The sequence below is a fragment of the Arachis hypogaea genome, chromosome 2 (assembly GCF_003086295.3).
Source record: "Arachis hypogaea cultivar Tifrunner chromosome 2, arahy.Tifrunner.gnm2.J5K5, whole genome shotgun sequence".
NCBI classification, from domain to species: Eukaryota; Viridiplantae; Streptophyta; class Magnoliopsida; order Fabales; family Fabaceae; genus Arachis; species Arachis hypogaea.
In genome coordinates this window covers 4486447-4494466 of record NC_092037.1, presented here as the reverse complement: position 1 = coordinate 4494466, position 8020 = coordinate 4486447, and the positions used below count along the sequence as shown (strand labels likewise).

Genomic DNA, 8020 nt, shown 5'->3' with positions numbered 1-8020 from the left:
TTGAAAGCAAGAAAAAGCATTTCTATTAAAAAAAAATAAAAAAAAAAGAGAAAAAGAAAACGAAAAAAAAGAGAGAGAAAGAAATAAAGTTGTGATCCAAGGCAAAAAGAGTGTGCTTAAGAACCCTGGACACCTCTAATTGGGGACTTTAGCAAAGCTGAGTCACAATCTGAAAAGGTTCACCCAATTATGTGTCTGTGGCATGTATGTATCCAGTGGTAATACTGGAAGACAGAGTGCTTTGGGCCACAGCCAAGACTCAATAAGCAGCTGGATTCAAGAATCATCATACTTAACTAGGAGAATCAATAACACTATCTGGATTCTGAGTTCCTAAAGAAGCCAATCATTCTGAATTTCAAAGGATAGAGTGAGATGCCAAAACTATTCAGAGGCAAAAAGCTACAGGCCCCGCTCATCTAATTAATACTGATCTTCATAGATGTTTTTGGAATTCATTGCATATTCTCTTCTTTTTATCTTATTTGATTTTCAGTTGCTTGAGGACAAGCAATAATTTAAGTTTGGTGTTGTGATGAGCGGATAATTTGTACGCTTTTTGGCATTGTTTTTAGTATGTTTTTAGTATGATCTAGTTAGTTTTTAGTATATTTTTATTAGTTTTTAGTTAAAATTCACTTTTCTGGACTTTACTATGAGTTTGTGTGTTTTTCTGTGATTTCAGGTATTTTCTGGCTGAAATTGAGGGTCCTGAGCAAAAATCTGATTCAGAGACTGAGAAGGACTGCAGATGCTGTTGGATTCTGACCTCCCTGCACTCGAAGTGGATTTTTTGGAGCTACAGAAGCCCAATTGGCGCGCTCTCAACGGCGTTGGAAAGTAGACATCCTGGGCTTTCCAGCAATATATGATAGTCCATACTTTGCCCAAGATTAGATGGCCCAAACCGGCGTTCAAAGTCACCCTTAGGATTTCCAGCGTTAAACGCCGGAACTGGCACCAAAATGGGAGTTAAACGCCCAAACTGGCATGAAAGCTGGCGTTTAACTCCAAGAGGAGTCTCTACACGAAAATGCTTCATTGCTCAGCCCAAGCACACACCAAGTGGGCCCGGAAGTGGATTTTTATGTCATTTACTCATTTCTGTAAACCTTAGGCTACTAGTTCTCTATAAGTAGGACCTTTTACTATTGTATTTGCAGACTTTGGTAGCTATCTTCATTCTTATGCTATCTTAGATCATTGGGAGGCTGGCCATTCGGCCATGCCTAGACCTTGTTCTTATGTATTTTCAACGGTGGAGTTTCTACACACCATAGATTAAGGTGTGGAGCTCTGCTGTACCTCGAGTATTAATGCAATTACTATTGTTCTTCTATTCAATTCCGCTTGTTCTTGTTCTAAGATATCACTTGTTCTTCAACTTGATGAATGTGATGATCTGTGACACTCATCATCATTCTCACCTATGAACGTGTGACTGACAACCACCTCCGTTCTACCTTCGATTGGGTGAATATCTCTTGGATTCTTTAACCGGAATCTTCGTGGTATAGGCTAGAACTGATGGCGGCATTCAAGAGAATCCGGAAGGTCTAACCTTTTTTGTGGTATTCTGAGTAGGATTCAATGATTGAATGACTGTGACGTGCTTCAAACTCCTGAGGGCGGGGCGTTAGTGACAGACGCAAAAGAATCACTGGATTCTATTCCGGCCTGATCGAGAACCGACAGATGGATAGCCGTGCCGTGACAGGGTGCGTTGAACATTTCCACTGAGAAGATGGGAGGTAGCCACTGACAACGGTGAAACCCTTGCTTAAGCTTGCCATGGAAAGGAGTAAGAAGGATTGGATGAAGACAGTAGGAAAGCAGAGAGACGGAAGGGAAGGCATCTTCATACGCTTATCTGAAGTTCCTACCAATGAATTACATAAGTATCTCTATCTTTACCTTTATGTTTATTTCGTTCATCACCCATATCCAATTGAGTTTGCCTGACTAAGATTTACAAGATGACCATAGCTTGCTTCATACTAACAATCTCCGTGGGATCGACCCTTACTCGCGTAAGGTTTATTACTTGGACAACCCAGTGCACTTGCTGGTTAGTTGTGCGAAGTTGTGTTAATGCCATGGTATTGAACACCAAGTTTTTGGGGTTCATGACCGGGGATTATGAGAGTTGTGAAAAGTATTGTTCACAATTTCGTGCACCAACACACTTTTGAGTTTTTGTTTGCATCACCTAATTCATATAAAGTGGGAAACATGGATGCAATGCAATTTAGAAAATGAGAGATAGAAGTTAAAGTCAATCACATAGCAAGCATGGTCCATATAGGTTGAAAAGCACAAAAAGATGTTACTAGATGAGCTTACAATCCAATTTCACAAATAGAGCATTATGCCAAAAATGAATAATTTCAAGTATGAGTAGAGCACATAGTTAAGCAATTAAGGTTCAACATGTCATTAAGGCATAAGCAACACAATGCATTAAGATAAATGCACATAATCAAACATCAAAAAATTCCCTAGTCATGGTGAAATGATTTAAATCACATGGTGGCCAAAACATGTAATTCAAAAGATTTAAAGTGCTTTGAAGGCAATGTACAAGTACTTGGTATGCAGAATTATTAAGCATGAAGAATTCAATACCAAGCAACAAAATATAACCTCAACAAAGAGTCTAACAATGATTATTAACAATAATGATGCTAAAATAGCATCTTATCAGTGATTAGCAGCAATAAACATAAAACAAGATTAATAATCCAATACTTACCACCAAAACAAAAAATAAAAAAATTGAACTAACTAACTAACTAACTAATTAACTAACTAAGAAAGATGATAGTGGATGGTGAATGGTAGTGGTGGATGGTGATAGAAAGAAGGGAAAGAAGAGAAGAGAAGAGAAGAGAAGAGAAGAGAAGAAAAGAAATGGAAAGAAGAGAAGAAAAGGAGAGTATGAAGGATAGGGGTACCCACGCGTATGTGTGGGTCACACGTAAGCATGGTAAGAGAAAAGAGGGGGTGACGCATACGCGTCGGGAACGTACAGGCGTGAGAAGGGAAAATAGGGTGTGACGCGTACGTGGGGGCTATGCGTACGCGTGGAAAGAATTTATGCTAGACGCACAGTCCCTTCATGCTACGTGCACAACTCTCTGTTTGGACCGTGCGATGGCACAGTCCATGTACGATACTAGCACAATAAGATTTTTGAGGTGTCACGCGTATGCATCAGTCACACATATGCATGATAGGTAATTTTTTTTAACAATCTACACACCCAAAAATTACCAAAACACTGCTAAACCCTATTAAACACACTAGACTATCAAATAAATTTAACAAAACTAAAAGAATATGGAATTTAAAGTTATTTACCAATATTTACAAAAGAGAAAAGGGAAAAGATGTTACTATGGTGGGGTGTCTCCCACCTAGCACTTTTACTTATTGTCCTTAAGTTGGACACTTTGGGAAGTTTCTTGTCATGATGGCTTGTGCTTGAACTCTTCCTTGAACTCCCACCAATGCTTAGACTTCCAATAAGCTCCAAAGTTCAAAATTAATAGCACCAAGCTTTGATAAAGTTCCACACAAGCTAAGGCTCCTAAAGTTGATCATCTTGTATCCCCGGATCCCAAATCTTGTTTTTACACCCATCTTCAAGTTGATCATCACAAGTCCAATTGGGTGGCAAGCAATTCGAATTCCCACTAAAGTAACCAAACAACTTCCTATATCCTTCTAATTTAGTATTACTCCAACCTTGGCATTTAGAGTTTGAACATACAACCATAATGAACCTAGAATGATGTTTCCAACCACTAATCATCTCTCTCTTATTCCTTGATGAGCGGATAATTTATACGCTTTTTGGCATTGTTTTTAGGTAGCTTTTAGTAAGTTCAAGCTACTTTTAGGGATGTTTTCATTAGTTTTTATGTTAAATTCACATTTCTAGACTTTACTATGAGTTTGTGTGTTTTTCTGTGATTTCAGGTAATTTCTGGCTGAAATTGAGGGACTTGAGCAAAACTCTGAAAAAGGCTGACAAAAGGACTGCTGATGCTGTTGGAATCTGACCTCCCTACACTCGAAATGAATTTTCTGGAGCTACAAAACTTCAAATGGCGCGCTCTCAACGGCGTTAGAAAGTAGACATCCAGAGCTTTCCAGAAATATATAAGAGTCTATACTTTATTCGGAAATTGACGACGTAACTTGGCGTTGAACGCCAAGTACATGATGCTGCCTAGAGTTAAACGCCAGAAAAACGCCATGATCCGGAGTTGAACGCCCAAAACACGTTATAACTTGGAGTTCAACTTCAAGAAAAGCCTCAGCTCGTGGATAGATCAAGCTCAGCCCAAGCATACACCAAGTGGGGCCCGGAAGTGGACTTATGCATCAATTACTTACTCATGTAAACCCTAGTAGCTAGTCTAGTATAAATAGGATGATTTACTATTGTATTAGACATCTTTTGACAGTTTAATCTTTTGACTGTTTAGCCTTTGATTATTCGGTCTCTTGATCATTTAGGGGGCTGGCCATTCGGCCATGCCTGAACCTTTCACTTATGTATTTTCAACGGTGGAGTTTCTGCACACCATAGATTAAGGGTGTGGAGCTCTGCTGTACCTCAAGTTTCAATACAATTATTATTACTTTCTATTCAATTCTCTTTTATTCTTATTCCAAGATATACGTTGCACAACACTTTGATGAATGTGATGATCCGTGACACTCATCATCATTCTCACCTATGAACGCGCGGATTGACAACCACTTCCGTTCTACCTTAGGCCGGGCGCATATCTCTTAGATTCCCCAACAGAATCTTCGTGGTATAAGCTAGAATTGATGACGGCATTCATGAGAATCCGGAAGGTCTAAACCTTGTCTGTGGTATTCCGAGTAGGATTCTGGGATTGAATGACTGTGACGAGCTTCAAACTCCTGAAGGCTGGGCGTGATGACAAACGCAAAAGAATCAATGGATTCTACTCCAACCTGATTGAGAACCGACAGATGATTAGCCGTGCTGTGACAGAGCATAGGACCATTTTCACTGAGAGGATGGGATGTAGCCATTGACAACGGTGATGCCCTACATACAGCTTGCCATGGAAAGGAGTAAGAAGGATTGGATGAAAGCAATAAGAAAGTAGAGATTCAAAAGGATTCTAGCATCTCCGCACGCCTATCTGAAATTCCCACTATTGATTTACATAAGTATTTCTATCACTTTTTATTTTCTATTTATTATTAATTATTCGAAAATCCATAAACCAATTTAATCTGCCTAACTGAGATTTACAAGATGACCATATCTTGTTTCATACCAACAATCTCTGTGGGATCGACCCCTACTCACGTAAGGTATTACTTGGATGACCCAGTACACTTGCTGGTTAAGTTGAACGGAGTTGTGACTTTAAATAGAGCCAGTTATTAAATTTCATACAAGTACAAAGAGCATGGATCACAATTTCGTCCACCAAGGTTTTGGCGCCGTTGCCGGGGATTGTTCGAGTTTGGACAACTGACGGTTCATCTTGTTACTCAGATTAGGTAATTTTCTTTTCAAAATTCTTCAAAAATCTTTTTCAAAATTTTCTTTTCTTTTTCGTTTTTCCAAAAATATTTTTGAAAAAAAATTAATAAAAATCCAAAAAAATCATAAAATCATAAAAACCAAAAATATTTTGTGTTTCTTGTTTGAGTCTTGAGTTAATTTTTAAGTTTGGTGTCAATTGCATGTTTTAAAAATTTTTTTCTTGCATTTTTCGAAAATTCCATGCATTCATAGTGTTATTCATGATCTTCAAGTTGTTCTTGATAAGTCTTCTTGTTTGATCTTGATGTTTTCTTGTTTTGTGTTGTTTGTTGTTTTTCATATGCATTTTTCGTTTGTTAGAGTCCATGCATTAAAGATTTCTAAGTTTGGTGTCTTGCATGTTTTCTTTGCATCAAAAATTTTCCAAAATTATGTTCTTGATGTTCATCATGATCTTCAAAGTGTTCTTGGTGTTCATCTTGACATTCATAGCATTCTTGCATGCATTCATTGTTTTGATCTAAAAATTTCATGCATTGAGTATTTTTGTTGTTTTTCTCTCTCATAATTAAAAATTCAAAAATCAAAAAAATATCTTTTCCTTATTTCCCTCCAAATTTTCGAAATTTTGGGTTGACTTGGTCAAAAAATTTTTAAAATTAGTTGTTTCTTACAAGTCAAGTCAAATTTTCAAAAATTTAAAAATCTTATCTTTTCAAAAAATTTTTTCAAAAATCATATCTTTTCCAATTTTTCCTCTTTTTCGAAAATTTCAAAAATCTTTTTCAAAATATTTTCAAAATCTTTTTCTTATCTTTTATATCATATTTTCAAAAATATGCTAACAATTAATGTGATTGATTCAAAAATTTGAAGTTTGTTACTTTCTTGTTAAGAAAGGTTCAATCTTTAAGTTCTAGAAACTTATCTTGTAAATTCTTGTTAGTGAAGTAAGTAATTTCAAATTTTTGAATTAAATCTTTTTATCTCTTATCTTATCTTTTTCAAAAATTTTATCTTTTTCAAAATTTGATTTCAAAAAAATCTTATCTAACTTCTTATCTTCTTATCTTTTTAAAATTTGATTTCAAATCTTTTTCAATCAACTAACTAACTTTTTGTTTGTTTCTTATCTTTTTCAAAACCACCTAACTACTTTTCCCTCTCTAATTTTCGAAAATATCTCACCTCTTTTTCAAAAATTCTTTTTAATTAACCAATTGTTTCATGTTTTAATTTTAATTACATTTTATCTCTAATTTTCGAAAATACTAATCCCTTTTTCAAAATTATTTTCGAAATTCTCCCTCTCTTTTCATATTCTATTTAATTATTTAATTACTAACACTTCTCTTCACCTCTCTTCATCTAAAAATCCGAACCATTCTCCTTTCCTTATCCCCTTTCTTCTTCTACTAACATAAAGGAATCTCTATACTGTAACATAGAGGATTCCTCTTCTTTTCTTGTTTTCTTTTCTTTCATATGAGCAGGAACAGGAAAAAAGGCACTCTTGTTGAAATTGATCCTGAACCTGAAAGGACTCTGAAAAGGAAACTAAGAGAAACTAAATTACAACAATCCAGAAACAACCTTTCAGAAACATTAGAACAAGAGAAGGAGATGGCAGCCAAAAATAATAATAATGCAAGGAGAATGCTTGGTGACTTCACAAAGCCAACGTCCAAGTTTGATGGAAGAAGCATCTCCATTCCTGCCATTGGAGCCAATAATTTTGAGCTTAAGCCTCAACTAGTTGCTTTAATGCAACAAAACTGCAAGTTTTATGGACTTCCATCTGAAGATCCTTATCAGTTTTTAATTGAGTTCTTGCAGATCTGTGAGACTGTAAAGACGAATGGAGTTGATCCTGAAGTCTACAGACTCATGCTTTTCCCTTTTGCTGTAAGAGATAGAGCTAGAATATGGTTGGATTCACAACCTAAGGATAGCCTGGACTCCTGGGATAAGCTGGTCATAGCCTTCTTGGATAAATTCTTTCCTCCTCAAAAGCTGAGCAAGTTGAGAGTGGATGTTCAAACCTTCAAACAAAAAGATGGTGAATCCTTCTATGAAGCTTGGGAAAGATACAAGCAGCTGACCAAAAGATGTCCATCTGACATGTTTTCAGAATGGACCATATTAGATATATTCTATTACGGTCTATCTGAATTTTCGAAAATGTCATTGGACCATTCTGCAGGTGGATCTATTCACCTAAAGAAAACGCCTGAAGAGGCTCAAGAACTCATTGATATGGTTGCAAACAACCAATTCATGTACACTTCTGAGAGGAATTCCGCGAATAATGGGATACCTCAGAAGAAAAGAGTTCTTGAAATTGATGCTCTGAATGCCATATTGGCTGAGAACAAAGTGTTGACTCAACAGGTCAACATGATCTCTCAAAATCTGAATAGATGGCAACATGCATCCAACAGTACTAGAGAGGCAGCTTCTGAAGAAGCTTATGATCCT

At 36.5% G+C, this 8020-nt stretch overlaps 1 non-coding gene across 1 annotated transcript; it reads right to left on the bottom strand.

The window, feature by feature from the left end:
• Positions 1-7561: 7561 nt before the first annotated feature.
• Positions 7562-7665, bottom strand: LOC112767287 (small nucleolar RNA R71). The gene has a single exon (XR_003184842.1). It is a non-coding gene; the product is annotated as a small nucleolar RNA R71 (small nucleolar RNA).
• Between the last annotated feature and the right edge of the window lie 355 nt (positions 7666-8020).